This window comes from Malaya genurostris, chromosome 2 (assembly GCF_030247185.1).
Source record: "Malaya genurostris strain Urasoe2022 chromosome 2, Malgen_1.1, whole genome shotgun sequence".
NCBI lineage: Eukaryota > Metazoa > Arthropoda > Insecta > Diptera > Culicidae > Malaya > Malaya genurostris.
The window spans coordinates 124734338-124750577 of NC_080571.1; the positions used below are offsets into that span (position 1 = coordinate 124734338).

Here is a 16240-nt window from a genome sequence, read left to right on the forward strand (position 1 = left end):
AATCGGTTTGTTTGACCGTCTACCGTAAGTTTGTGAAAATCGGTCGCGCCATCTATGAGAAAAGTTAGAACACATATTTTCATTGTTTTGCACATTTTACCCCATAACTCCGGAACCGGAAATCGGATCCAAATAAAATTCAGGAATTTTGTTTGGGACCACAAGACCTTTCATTTGAATCTAAGTTTGTGACAATCGGTTCAGCCATCTCTGAGAAAAGTTAGTGCACTTATTTTCACAGTTTTTTGCACGTTTTACCCCATAATTCCGGAGCCGGAAGTCGGATCCAAATAATATTCAGGAGTTTTATATGGGACTACATGACCTTTCATTTGAATCTAAGTTTGTGAAAATCAGTTCAATCATCTCCGACAAAAGTTAGTGAAAAAAGTACGGGTGTGTAATGTCAGAGACATAACTGGATGTCGTGAATACGAATAAAACTGACACGATTTCTTTACACTTTCGAATTCGAATTGATAGTAGATCGATTGTGTGAATTGCGAAACTTTCCCCCTTTTCACTACTAAAATTTTCAACGAGTTTTGACGTCGATTATCTCATTTCGGATTTGCATTTTTCATTGAAAGAAACTATCAAGATGCTGTACAAGATTCATTTCTGACTTTTAGAAGGACCAAATTGTGGAGTTATCTACGATATTTAGCACAGTTCGGAACATTTATCTCGAACGATTTTCGCACAGTAAAAAGTGCACGAACCAAATCAAATTATTTTGGATTTTCACTAAACTGATGATTTCTACCTTCGAATTTCAAAGAAGTAATCCTAATAGTTCTTTGGATAACATTTAGAGCCATTAGAACGGCTGATTTTATATAATGTAGTCCACTTTTCGTTTCTTATTTTCTTTCTCTCCAATGCAAACCCCTAGCAGCTGATGCAATCGTTCTTGCTTGAATTGAAACTAGCTTTGCGTACAAACCGACACATCCGCACGCAGTGCCAAATGATGCGAAACTGGTTTAATGCGTCTTCTCGCCTTGACGACCGGAAGGCAAATGAGAACTACGACCTGAGCGTTGAGGTTTTTAACCACGCAGAAGGTGCACTTTCCGTCGCTGCAGGTTGATGACATCACTCCCTCGACGACCGGAAAGCGAATGAGAGTTGCGACATATTTTTTTTACATTAAATATTTATTGTTTCTCTTTGGTTACATTTCTGTATGATATTACATGTCAAGTGATGTAGTAATGTTACTTTTCATCTTTTGATTTACGGTAATTTACTAGTTAATAATTTTGATTCAATTTCTTTTTAACAGTTTAACTGATAGACAGTTTGATTTATAAAACTAAACTACAACTAAAACTACAGCAAAACTAAAATAGTGAACTAATAAGAGGGTATTCAGAAATTGCACATTTTTCTTGGAATTTTCCATTGGCTGCAATTAGTTTCTCGTTGACGGTAGTGACGTCTGCTAGTTGATGAACTGTTGAAGTCCTGGTGAACCACGGAAGATCCAGAATCATTTTCAGGGCTCTGTTCTGCAGCACTTGGATTTTGTTCCGATGTGTAAGGGCACACCTCCCCCACACAGGCAACGCGTACTGAAACACTGGAGCGATGATCTGGGTGTAAACAGCTATCTTATTCTTGCGAATAAGAGATGACCTTCTCTTGATTAGCGGGTAGAGACATTTGATGAGCAAGGAGCATTTAGATTTTATCTTATCGACATGCGAGCGGAAAAGTAGTTTACGATCAAAAGTGAGCCCCAAGTAGACCACCTCATTGGACCAGTCGATTGGAAGCCCATCAACCACGATCTTGCAATCAGCTGGAGGAGTGAGTCGCTGAGATAGACTGTATGGAAACAGGATCGCCTGAGTTTTGGAAGCGTTAATTTTTATCTTCCAGGTGTTCATGTAGCTGACAACGGAATCAAGGCAGTTTTGCAGCTTTTTGGTGAGATGTTTTGTGACCCTTCCTTTGCAAAGGATAGCTGTATCATCCGCGAAGAAGCAGAATTGGCAACCATCAGGAAGTCGAGGGAAATCCGAGGTGTAGACGTTGTACAGTACTGGTCCGAGAATACTACCCTGAGGTACTCCGGCGGGTACAACAAACCCGTTCGATAGGGTTCCGTTCACGCTGACTTTGAAGCTTCTGCCACTGAGATAGTTTTGTACTATCTTGATGAGGTACACTGGGAAGTTGTAGCGATACATCTTGTAGATGAGACCTTCGTGCCAGACGTTGTCGAATGCCTTCTCGACGTCCAGTAGAGCCATGGCTGTAGACTTTGCGACGTGCTTGTTACGGTCGATGATGTTCACTACTCTTTGCAACTGATGAGTTGTAGAATGGCCCTTTCTGAATCCGAACTGTTCGGGCAAGAAAATGTTGTTGTTTTCGATGTGCACCAGAACACGATCTAAGATGAGTCTTTCGAAGAGCTTGCTTAGCGACGACAGAAGGCTAATGGGACGATAGCTAGAGGGATTCGTTGGATCTTTAGATGGTTTAAGTAACGGTACCACCTTGGCGATTTTCCACTCCGAGGGGAAGTAGTTCAAATCGAGACATCTGTTGAAAACACTGGCAATAAAGGTGTAGGTCTGATGGCTGAGTTTCTTCAGTGTAAGGTTAAAAATCGAGTCAAAGCCCGGCGCCTTCATGTTTTTGGATGCTTTTACTGTTGCGGCAACTTGTTCGGGTTTAACCTTAACATTTTCCGGAACGTAGCAGCGGGTGTTACGTAAAGTGGACATCGTTTCTCGAACTGCGTCTTCCATGGGACTGACAACAGAATTACCCAGGTTGTGAGAGCGCAAAATGTGTTCGCCGATTGCGGTCGCTTTTTCAAACGGTGTGACCAGAATGTCGTTGTTCTGAGTTAACGGAGGGATTTGTTTCGGTTTTGACTTTAATACCTTTGACACCTTCCAGAAAGGCCGCGAGAACGGGTCTAGCCTTTGGATCATTGACGAGAAGTTTTCGTTTTTCAAGTCATCAACTCGAGAACTGATCAGCTCCGACAATTTCGATGCAACGTATTTTTTCGATAAATCGCCTGACCGTTGAAATTGGCGCCGTACTTTGTTACGTTGACGGATAATTGCTTTGGTCATCGTGTCGATTTTAAGCAATACTCCGTGGATCGGAACCTGTCTAACGCAGTGGTTCTCAGCTACAGAGATAGCGGCCTTCAGCTCGGATAAAGCCTCATCTATATCGTCAGTGGAATTCAACGCTTTGGTTGCATCGATATGCCGATCAACAATCCGGGCGAATTCCACCCAGTTGACGTCGTGGTAGTTTTTCCTGGTTTGCGGTTCACCGCGCTGAATATCACCACCGATTTGAAATGAAACCGGAAAATGATCAGAGCTGAGATCGTTTGTTGTAACTGGTTGGCTCAGCAAGTCGAAGTTCGACAGAACTATATCCAAGGTGGACGAGATGCCGGCAGGCGAAAGATATGTCGGCTGATACGGAGCGTGGATGGTGTAATAACCCAGCTGTAGATCCTCGAAGAGAAGACACCCATTTTTATTCCTACGGATATTTCGCCATGTCTCGTGTTTCGCGTTTAAATCGCAAGCCAAGATGAACTTCTTGTCGGTTCTGGTTAGCTTCGCAAGATCATTTTTAAATTTCCTTGCCATCCCATTGCCGTCATAGCACTGTGTCGGACAATAAGCGGCAATAATAATAATTTTTCCAGTATCGGAAGACACCTCGATACCGACGGCTTCGATCACCGATGTGCGATAGTGCGGTTGAATGATATATTTAATAGTTTTCCTGATGGCTAGAGCGACACCCCTCCGCCCGAGTGGGTTCGATCCAGCCTAACTATGTTAAACCCAGGAAGGTACAGATTATTACCGGGTTTTAAATGCGTTTCCGTGATAGCTACGATATCTGTTGATTGTTGCTCCAAGAGATCACACAACTCAACGCGTTTCCGCGACAATCCGCGGGCGTTCCATAAAACAATATTTAACGGGTTAACAGGCATATTGTATAATAAATTGCCCTAACACAGAAATCTGGTCAAATCTTCATTTTTGCATTTTGTTGCACATCTCTGCGAAGATCGGCAAGAGTTGTTCGGTGGTAAATTTGGGCGGAAGATTTTGGTCCAAATGAGGGGTATTTAAATGGGGACTCACCTGAGCTGGTTGACCGTTCACTCCAGCAAGTGGCATTCCGGATCCTGCCAACAACGATGACCAAAGAACCATGGGATTTGGCTGCGGCGGCAGTTGCTGTGTGGAGGAAGTTCCAGCGCCGTTCTCCCGATTTGACGCCAGCAAAGGAAACTCGCCGTTATTGAAAACCGGACCCTTGTTGGATTTTCTTCCAGGCTGATGATTCTGCGATGCACGTTTTCGTATTTGTTTATACTCCTCCCTCTTGCGACACTGCTTGTCAGTGGACCGGTGACCTTCCCCGCAATGAATACATTTCAATACGGCGTCTCCTTCTGCAGGGCAGCTGGACGTTAAATGCACCTGACCGCAGTTGTTGCATCTCGGTTGAAGATGGCAGTTGCGTGTACCGTGTCCGAAGTTCAGACAGCGCATACACTGGGTGACGTCACGGTTTGTACCACGGTACGGTTCCCAGCTCACGATCATACTGCTGATGGATCTAACGGCTTTCAAAGCGTTCAGAGTTACTGTACCTTTTTTAAAATGAACGAGGTACAGACAATCGCGATACTTGTTGGTGACATCCATCCTAGTCATCGGGAAAACAGCAACCGGTTGGAGCTTGTATCGTTCGGCCAGCTCCGATGCGATGTCATTACCGCACATCAGCGGTAAACCACGTACCACTGCTTTGAATGGCTTTTCCGTTGCCAAATCGTGCGAGAAATACTCTGCACCAGCACGATCGAGATAATTTTTTGCTTTCACGTACTCGGATTTGGTATGCAACATCACCTTGATGCCGATACCACACAGCTTGAATTCGGCATGAATACCAATTCGAATCAGTTCTCGCTGTAACGTTGCGAGCGGAACTGATTTCACCATCAGCGGTGGAAGTTTCACTTTAGCTTCTTCTTCTTCTTCGGGCAGTTCATCGAGAGGGCCACCGAATCCGTTGACATCGCTTACGTTGGTTGCGGTACGGTTGCTTCTTATTTCCGAACGAGCGGAGTGCACTGACATCATATCACCAATTGTGGATTGATTCTGGTTCTGGTTTTGAATAACTACACGCGGACTGGGTGTGTTATTTTTGTTACGCTTAGGATTCGCCTTGGGACTAGCTTTTGAGCCTCCCGAGCGGCATCTACGTTTCGCCATAAAAACTCAACAACGAACGAACAAACGCGAGAGAACGAAAACACGTCTGAACACGTTCAACTATCGACAAAGAATCATCAAAATGAGAGTTGCGACCTGAGCGTTTCAGGTTTTAACTACGCAGAAGGTGCACTCTTCGTCACTGCTAGTAGAATGCGTCCTCTCGGCTTGACAATCGGAAAGTAAATGAGAACTGCGATCTGAGAGTTTGAGATTTTAACCACGCAGAAGGTGCACTCTCCGTCGCTGCTGGTTGATAAAATCTTTCCCACGACGTCTGCTTCCATCCAACGCACAAGAAGAAATGATCGATTTTCGACCACGGTTCCCCTTTTATACGCAGTCAGTTGAAGATATGTGCCTGACTACCTCAAAATCGTCGTCTTGAAAAAGCCAAGCAAAGGTAAAGAGTTTTCCGCGTTGTTTTCAAAGTTTGAGAAAACTTAATATTTGAGTTGTTTGTGGTTATCTCACACTGTTCAAAATGTTATCCTAAATTCCTGATCATATTTTTTATGAAATGGTGAAAGAATTATGTTGCTGCCTTTAATACAAGTCGAGATATTCACGATTAAGTTCTGCCCATTCCTTCATATGGCTAATTTTAAAAAGGCACCCCATAGTAAAGTAAGTCGTATTCACGACAAAAAAAAAGGCGGGTGGGTAATGTCAGAGACATAACTGGATGTCGTGAATACGAAAACAACTGACATGTTCCTTAACACTTCCGAATATCAATTGTATGAATTATGCACGCATTCCCCTTTTTCACATTTTTCGCAAAAACAAAGAAAGCTTCACTTGATCTCGATTACTGTGAATTTCACACAGCGAAAAGTGCACAAATCTAAGCAAACTGTTCTTGATTTGCAGTAATCTGAGGATATTTCCCTACGATTTGCGAACAACAAATCCTAATAGTTCTTTAGAAAAATTTTAGAGCCATTAGAACGGCTGATATTGTGTAATGCTCTCCACCGTTGTTTTTTTTCCCAATGCTAATGACTGGCAGCTGTGACGTAATCGCTCTTGTCGAAAGCGAAACTAGCTGTGCAGACGACACAAAACACATCTGCTCGCAGTGGCGATTGAATCCAAACTGATTGAATTTTTGTTAAGAGATTTCCTTTTATGTGATTTCGTTTGTAGCTTTCTCACTAATGGGCGGTCCTAACGGCTATAAAAATAGCCGCATACAGAATTTTAATGTCGATTATTTCATTTCGGATTTGCATAATTTATTGAAAGAAACTATCAATATGCTGAAGGGACTCGTTTCTAGCATTCAGAAAGGTCAAATTGCGTAATTCTCTACGACATTAAACTCTAAAACATTTTTTGCAAAAAAAGGCTTCACTTGATCTCGATTACTGTGAATTTCACACAGCGAAAAGTGCACAAATTTAAGCAAACTGTTCTTGATTTGCCGTAAACTGAGGATATTTCCCTACGATTTGCGAACAACAAATCCTAATAGTTCTTTAGAAAAATTTTAGAGCCATTAGAACGGCTGATATTGTGCAATGCTCTCCACCGTTGTTTTTTTTTCCCAATGCTAATGACTGGCAGCTGTGACGTAATCGCTCTTGTCGAAAGCGTGCAGACGACACAAAACACATCTGCTCGCAGTGGCGATTGAATCCAAACTGATTGAATTTTTGTTAAGAGATTTCCTTTTATGTGATTTCGTTTGTAGCTTTCTCACTAATGGGCGGTCCTAACGGCTATAAAAATAGCCGCATTCAGAATTTTAATGTCGATTAATTCATTTCGGATTTGCATAATTTATTGAAAGAAACTATCAATATGCTGAAGGGATTCGTTTCTAGCATTCACAAGGACCAAATTGAGGACGATATTCACCACTTTTCGGAACATTTTTCCCGGACGATTTGTTGTACAGCAGCAGATATTTTGTTCTCTTCCTTAGAACGCGTTCTGACATGGTGTTGACATGGAGCAAATGAGACAGGTTTTTCAATAGTGTACTATTGAAATACTTCAATGCTTTTGCTATACACGTTTAAATTGAAAAATTTCGATTCTATTGGTAGTTAGATTATATAAATCCTTTCACAGATCACTGAGCTATGAGCTTTAAAAATACGAGAAAGGCAAACGCGCCTTATGAATTATCCTTTTTGATACTCGTTTATACCAAACATTTCAGAAAAGTTTAATTTTGAATTATTTGAGACTATGTCACAAAACTGAAAATTTTATCATAAAATTGTGATCATATTTCCATGTCGGCATGTCGCAAGAATTATGTTGATTCATTAGATACAACAATAGATATTCACGATCAAAAACTTATCACTCTCTCAGAGGGTAAATTTTGAAAAGGCACCCCATAGTAAAGTAAGTCGTATTCACGACAAAAATGGGTTGTATAGAGGTACAGTAAAGTAAATTCCGCATAATTCTTTAGGAGTATTATTATGGTTTTAAGAAGAACCGAATAGAAGTCTGGAATAGAGAACTGGACCCTGAGTTCAAGACCTAAATTTAGATCCAATAACAGACTCAGAATCCAGTTTCAGTCGCTGCTGGTTCTCGCCTTGATGGCCAGCAAGCGAATGCGAGATGCGACCGGAGCGTTTGAGGTTTTAACCACGCAGAAGGTGCATTCTCCGTCGCTGCTGGTTAACTCCCGCTGCTGTTGCTGGTTAAGGTCCTCTCGCCTCGATGGCCAGCAAGCGAATGAGAGATGCTCAGGTCGTGAGGTTTTAACCACGCAGAAGGTGCATTCTCCGTCGCTGCTGGTTGATGATTCCACTCCCACGACGTCTGCTTCCATCGAACGCACGAAAAGAAATGATCGATTTTCGACCACGGTTCCCCTTTTATACGCATTAAGTTGAAGATATGTGCCTGACTACCTCAAAATCGTCGTCCTTGCGCGAAAAACCCAAGCAAAGGTAAAGAGTTTTCCGCGTTGTTTTCAAATTTTAAGAAAACTTAATTTTTGACTTGTTTGTGGTTATCGCACACTGTTCAAAATATTATCCTGAATTCCTGATCATATTTTTGATGAAATGGTGAAATAATTATGTTGCTACCATTAATACAAGTCGAGATATTCACGATTAAGTTCTGCCCATTCTTCCATATGGCTAATTTTGAAAAGGCGCCCCATAGTAAAGTAAGTCGTATTCACGACAAAAACGTTACACACACACACAGACATTTTGAGTACTCGACGAACTGAGTCGAATGATATATGACACTCGGCCCTCCGGGCCTCGGTTCAAAAGTCGGTTTTCACAGTGATTGCATAACGTTTTAATATGAGAAAGGCAGAAATGTCTAGAAAAAATGTAACTTCATTTTCCGGTTGACCGGAAATGTATTATTGTATGAAATTATTTTCTGCCTATAAATAAAAAAAAAACGAAGTAAATAGCGAACTAAGTAAATAGTTTGCGCAGTTCAATATAGGTGGAACTAGTGCCACAAGAAAATATATTTTTAGAAAAACTTACTAGTGTCGACTTGTATTAATGGCAGTAACATAATTCTTTCACTATTTCATCAAAAATATGATCAGGAATTTAGGATAATATTTTGAGCAGTGTGAGATAACCACAAAAAACTCAAAAATTAAGTTTTCTGAAAATTTTAAAACAACGCGGAAAACTCTTTACTTTTGCTTGGGTTTTTCGCGCAAGGACGACGATTTTGAGGTAGCCAGGCACATATCTTCAACTGAACGTTATAAAAGGGGAACATCATTTCGTCTTGTGCGTTGGATGGAAGCAGACTACGGGGCGAGAAGACGTATCCAAACAGCGGCATCGGAGAGAGCACCTTCTGCGTGGTTCGTAGTTGTAGTTTGGCTTCCGGTCGTCAAGGCGAGAGGACGCAATAAACCAGTTTCGCATTATTTGACACTGCGAGCGGGTGTGTCGGTTTGTACGCAAAGCTAGTTTCAATTCAAGCAAGAACGATTGCATCAGCTGCTGGTGGTTTGCATAGGAGAGAAAGAAAACAAGAAACGTAAAGTGGACAACATTATATAGGATCAGCCGTTCTAATGGCTCTAAATGTTATCTAAAGAAGATTACTTCTTTGCAAACCGAAGGTAAAAATCATCAGTTTAGTGAAAATCCAAAATAATTTGATTTGCTTCGAGCACTTTTCGCTGTGCAAAAATCGTTCGAGATAAATGTTCCTAACTGTGCTAAATATCGTACACGGAAAGAAATCCGTTACTGCTGTTATGATTAGAAAATCATGAAACCAATAATTTTAACTTATCATGAAATCATGAGCAATAACTTTTCTCCCATAAAAATTAATCATGGTTCGAAAATGCGTTACTTGAAGAATGCATTTCTTTCAAAGCTCGTAACTCTAATTTTCTACCCGGATATCACTTTGAATCCTCTGCCTCAAGTGATGTGATAGATTAATGATAAAGCAAAAAGCAGACATTGAAAAGCAAGAACTACTGAAAATGTTTACTTGATCCTGATGCATGTTATTTAATAATAGGGTTGTTTTATCCATCGGCTGATTGAGAATTAAACATAACATACAAATAAAGATAATGAACCGAAAATTGACATCATAAGAGACTAAGCACGGCTACGCTTTTCATTTGACAAACATCAATGTTACATTTTGTTCGAATGTATTCTTACATATTTCATGTGACCGTTCCCAGAGCTAGTGTTTAATTCGATTGTGAATTTGGAACACCATCTAACGAAAATTAGAAAAATATTTTGTTAAACCACTTTGATTAATTTGTTTCATAGATATAACAACACAAGCTGTATTGATGCGCCTAAATATTATTAATAAGACGATTTTTGATGAGGAACACATCTTTATTTTCTATATAGGTGTGCAAATTAGAAACTCAAAGAAAAATACACGTAGAAATGCGGTCAGGTTTTAAACACTCACAGCTCAGTATATTTTATATCAAATAATCATATTATTTCATTATTTGATTGGAAATATTTCTAAGATTCGATTTGAATGTATCCAGCCTAATATTTTCAATTATAAATGATTGAAATTTTGATTAGTAGCGAGCAGTGTCCTATTTTATCTGCTAAAAATCTCTAACATATCGGATATCCCTGGGTAAATTTTGAGTGCTTAAGATTAATTCCTAATTTATATAAGATTAACTCGATTAATAATGAGAAAAAGTTTATCGCTTCAACCGAAATCGCAGGATAGTAATGGTAGAGAAACGCTATAAAAATAACTTCTAGCATACAAAACTTGAACACAAGCTTGGCGAAGAGAAGCTTAAATATCGTTATCCGTATCGCAAGCATGTACAAACATATAATTGCATACATTTGGGCTATTGATGTAATTTCGTCGACTACAAAACATATACAAATCACGACAAATAGAGTCGTGCGTCGTGCTTTTCACTGAATTTATAGTGCAAAAATGACGCCTGAATTTATGTTGCAAAATTTACCATCGTAGCAGAAACACGCCTGAAGTTATACCCAACAACTTCAAGTGCGTTACGTTTAAATTTCATAGAAATCAGTCCGAATGGACTCCGAGAATTATTATTATTATTATTAATATCATTTATTTTACCCCGGCTTCAACCTTTTGGTCGTTCACCGGGGGGAAAGACTCCGAGAAATTTTAATCATGGTGCATTATCATAACATGAAAATATATTATTTTCCCAAAATCATGACACGTTTTGCTTATTTCAAGAATGGGAATTTTGCCCGTGTAGAGAATTCCACAATTTAGTCCTTCTAAAAGGCAGAAATGAACCCAGTACAGCATCTTGATAGTTTCTTTCAATGAAATATGCAAATCCGAAATAAGATAATCGACGTCAAAAATCGTTTTAAATTTTAGTAGTGAAAAGGGGGAAAGTTTCGCAATTCACACAATCGATCAACTATCAATTCGAATTCGAAAGTGTAAAGAAATCGTATCAGTTTTATTCATGTTCATGACATCTAGTTATGTCTCTGACACTACAGACCCGTACTTTTTTTACACGGTTTATTTTCCGCACGGTTTTCGGAATTAACGCGGTTTTTTTTGCACGGTTTTCGCAGTGAACTAGGAAACTCTTCTGTCGTCAAAATAAGGAGAAGTATAATTTGAATAACGGACTGTTTTTTTTCTTTTGTATGGCTATACGAAAGGGAGAATATATCTGATTTTTTTTAAACTGGCACAAATTTAATACTAAGAACCGATTATGGGAGCTAATTGACAAAAACATCTATATGCGAGAAATCAATTATTAAATAATTCACATAAATAATCTTGAATTAATTTTGATCGTCAATCACTGTCGTAAATTACGCGACAGCGCCGCCTTCGCTCTGTAGTTGTACATTCGTCATAATTTGATCGATGATTGCATTGAGTCAAAGTCTTTTTCACACAGCTACACAGTTCTTCATCCGTGTCTGCCAGCAATTCACAGACATCATCCGAGGTAAAACTTTGAATCCTTCACCTCCCACTGCATGCGCCAAAAGGATAATTTCTTGATTATCACCAAACGTTACTGTGTTATATTTCACACATTCTGGCTATATGGCTTTCCAGCAATTATTCAATGTGGAAATTTTCACGCCTTCTAACGCTGTTCCTATGAAATGAACGCATTCCCGCATGGAAAAGTTTTTCCATGCAGTTGTCACTGTTACGAGATGAATCATTATCCAACTGATCAAGAACATTTGCTTAGTAACCCAAGCTTTAGGATTACTCCTCCAGGGCACAGGTAGCTTATTGAAGTCTTCCTCTTTAATTGATTTAGGTCTCAATTGCTCGATGAAGCAGTAGAGGCTTCAAAACTTTATCTTTCGCTGCTTTAAATCCTGGTGCTTGATGTTTATATACAAAATTTGGGACCGAAACCTTTTGAACTAGTTCTTAGAAATAAAAAAGGTGATATAAAAGGTTATTGTTGCAATTTTTGAATTTATCTTGTGTGAGTGAATACTATTTACAAAGATCCGTTTAAATAGGTAAAAATAATTAGCGTGACACAAAAATTGAAAATAATAGCATCGATCGGGTGCGGATTATCACGAAAATAACAATTGTTTCTTCTACGTTGATGCGTTGGTGCGCACTGTGAGGGATAGCGTGTCGAAGATGGAACTACATTTGTTGTTTATTTTGTGTAACCGATTGTTCATATCACTGTCATACGTTATTATCACTATTGAATTTGCGAAAATAACAAAAAACTTTGTGGGGAATGTCACTTGTTAATCAACGAGCTGAAGACAGTGCGATGTAGCATTTGTGATTTTCACATTGTCCAGCAAAGCTGTGGTTTCAGCAACTGTTTGAACAAGGAATTGATTTCACAAGGAAATGAGCATTTTTCGTTAGCAGAAAATGCTGAGAATAATTGAACGGCCGCAGTAAGCAAGCAGTAATTGAGTAATTCAAAAATTTAACATCTGAGCTATCTATTAATCTACTTAACGGTTTTCCTAAATTAAGATTGAAACGCTTGCGCTCAGACAATTATAATTATATAATCAATTAAAAAGGCTAGATACCTTCAACAATTGGTGCTATGACACTTCCACTCTAACTGCTGTCAAACCGTTTGTTTGAAACCAGTTTCGAACCTACACTCAGAAAAATATTATGGTAACAGTTACTATACAGAGGGCCAACCTGACCATGCGAGTATGGTGGTTTTCAGCCGACTATTAAATCAGATGATTTCAACAATAGTCAAGTTCATGTTTACTATAAATGATATCGGCTCTAGAATAGTAATATTGAACAGTATATTGTATGAAAAACTAATACGATTGAGACGGTTAAGCTAACCATGACCGAATCTTTATTTACATTGTAGTTTTCGCTATAACCAGAGCCATGGTATTTTTGACATTTCACTTCTAGTTATTTTGAAACTAAAGGCAATGGTTGATTCAACAATGCTGAAGATCAGCAAACTATGAGCTAATGTTAAAAAGTTTTATGAATTTGAATTCTAGAACAAGAACAACAAAATAGTTTCATTGAATTCTATTTTATTTTTGCATCAAATCAAATGATGATGTGCTTGGTGAAATATTGATTATCAACGTAGACACGGAGCAGCATTGCTTGGTTGCAACTGTTGATCCCAGGCTCTGTTCGGTGAAGTTTTTCCTGAAGCAGGAATGGGCAGCATGGAAGAAATTAATAGCCAAGTCCAGATGCAAACGTCAATGCCCACCTGCCATATATAGTTATTTTTTCCGTCGGATTCGAGCGATTTGAATCCGGGAATCGGATGATGTTCGTCGTTTTCATCAATCGCTTGATGTTGTTTCTACAGTGACCGATAACGAATAATAAAAATTATACAGGACGTCGATTTCACTAGAAAACAGCCGTTACCGGCAAAATAGTTGAAAAATTTAATTTCAACGACAGAAACTACACGGAAAAGCCAGCGATCGCAAAACAACTAAAATATTAGTTGTTTTTCTGATTTTTTTTTCTTCGTTTATCAGCTGCGTATCAGCCGATAAAAATGTCAAAATGGCACAGCAGTGTTGCTATATTGCCAGCGATAACTGTTTAAAGTCTTTTAGACTTTTTTTTTTTTCATTATGATATTATATGCAAGTAACCTTTTAAATTTGTATTTCGATTTCCTCCAAAAATCTTACAACACTCCTTAGTATGGCGACGTCTTTTTTTCCAAATAGTTCGTATATGTTTGAAAAACTATCCAATTTGTGTTTTTTTCGTTCTTGTACATATTTTAAACAATAGAATAGTATATGATCAGAATTTTCTATCGTGTCGCAAATATCACATATGCAGTCATTGCATATCTTCATTTTGTGTAGCCAGTATCGAGAGTAATCATGCCCCGCTAAAAGACGGTTCAACGTTCTTACTTCTCTGTTATTTAGTTTCAGATTATGGTACCACGCCGTTTGCGGTATTGCGTTTTGAATTTGGAAGAATTTCCGACCCTTTCCAAACACTGCTGAATACTCGAGATACCATTGTTGAGCCGTTTCTTCGCTGACGGATTTGAAGTAGTTCATTGCATCATGGAATAGAACTTTGTTGCTGCACATGACCGTTTGTGTGAGAGCGGCCTTCGCCAATTGGTCAGCTACATCATTGCCGGATATATTGACGTGGCCCGGAATCCATTGGATTAATGTTTGTGAATCTGCTGCTAATTTTAAAATCGTGTTTATTACGCCGTCTTTCTCTTTTTTTCCAATAAAGCTTTTAATGTATTTACATCCTGACTTTGAGTCTGTCATTATTACCGCGTTGGTAATGTTGTTGCGAGTGAGATACTGTAGGGCCACATAAATGGCTTCGATTTCTGCGGACATAATACATACGTGAGCCTCCAGCTTCATGCTCATTCTGGTGTTACAAGCTTCGTGAAAAATGCCTACTCCACATGATGAGATCAGATCGCTAGATGCATCTGTATATATGATTGGACGTCCTTTGTATTTACCGTGAATTAGAGATAAAGTCAGCTGTTTAAGCACTTTTTCATTCGTCGCTTTCTTTTTCCAATCTCCTTCGGTAAGTTCCGTCTCTATTACTACTTCTTTCCATAGATGTTCAGTTGTTTCTATTGTTGACATGCGTTGTAGAATATCACTATGTTGGTGAGCGGTTCTCTCAAGGATTGTGTATTGTTTATTATCATCCAGGTACTTTATGTTGATTTGCTCTTTCACCGGCGTGTTTTAGTAATGGTGTTTCACTATTTGTTTTCCCACTGTTTGTGTTCTTCGAGAATTTAATGGAAGTTGAGCAGCTATTGCATGGAGAGTGTTTTTTGGCGTTGTTTTCGTACAGCCCGTTATTCTTCTCAGACATTCGTTATTTATGACGTTGATTTTTTCAAGATTAGTTTTATTTGCAGAACCGTATACACTGCAGCCATATTCTACAAAACCTCTAAAGAATGCATTATATGCCATTCTTAGCGTCTGTGGATGGCTTCCATGTTGTGTTCCACTGATAACCTTCAGCATGTTAAGGCGATCTGCCAATTTTCGTGTAAGATTCCTGATATGTGCACCAAATTTTAGTGATCGGTCAAATAGAATTCCCAGATACGGATGAACGTTTACATTTTCTATTGGAATATTATCGACGCGGATGTCCATGTGTTTTGAGCTATTTCGAAAAAGAATCGCCTTCGTTTTTTGTGTATTGATCGATAAATTTAGATTTTTCGCTGTTTCCTGAAAATTCTTCATGAAGATGTTTCCTCGTTCATTGATTTCGTCTATTGATTTTCCTTCTACGAGAACTGCGAAATCATCGGCGTATTGTATCAGTACCACTCCTTTGACCTGGATGCCGTGTAATTTTGTTGTGTACACGTTGAACAATGTCGGCGACAGTACATCCCCTTGGGGTAGTCCTTGACTAACTTGCCTTGTTACCTGCTGGTTTGCAACCTGTAACTGAACTGTTCTATTGTTGAGGAATGCCATACACCAACTTATAAGTTCTGGGGATAAGTGTAGGTCTAACATGATCTGTTCTAGTATTTCTGGTTTAACTGCGTTAAATGCATTCGAGAGGTCGATGAAAATAACTGCTGCTACTCTGTCTTGCCGTTTTATCTGTGTTATTCTGTTTGTAACAAACTCTAAGCAAGAGACTGTCGATTTTTGTCTTTGAAATCCGAAGGAGAGGGGATATAAAACGTTTTTATTTCTAAGTTCTTGTTGCAGCTTGTCTAGAACAGCCGCATTGAGTAGTTTGAGTAAGGTATTTACCAATGATATCGGTCGAGTGCCATCTACGCTCTCAGGGTTACGTCCTGGTTTTGGAATCGCTATAACTTTTATTGTTTTCAATCCATTGGGTATGTTGTTGGTTTTCCAGATCAAGTTTAGGTCACGAATTACAGTGTCTCTTACTTCTGGCTGTAGGAGTTTTAGCATATTGTATGTTATGCCATCTGGTCCGGG

At 39.2% G+C, this 16240-nt stretch overlaps 1 protein-coding gene across 2 annotated transcripts in view; it reads right to left on the reverse strand.

The window, feature by feature from the left end:
- Nucleotides 1-16240, reverse strand: part of LOC131433046 (cullin-2) — a 46550-nt gene that overhangs the window by 3234 nt on the left and 27076 nt on the right. The gene's annotated exons all lie outside the window — the stretch shown is intronic.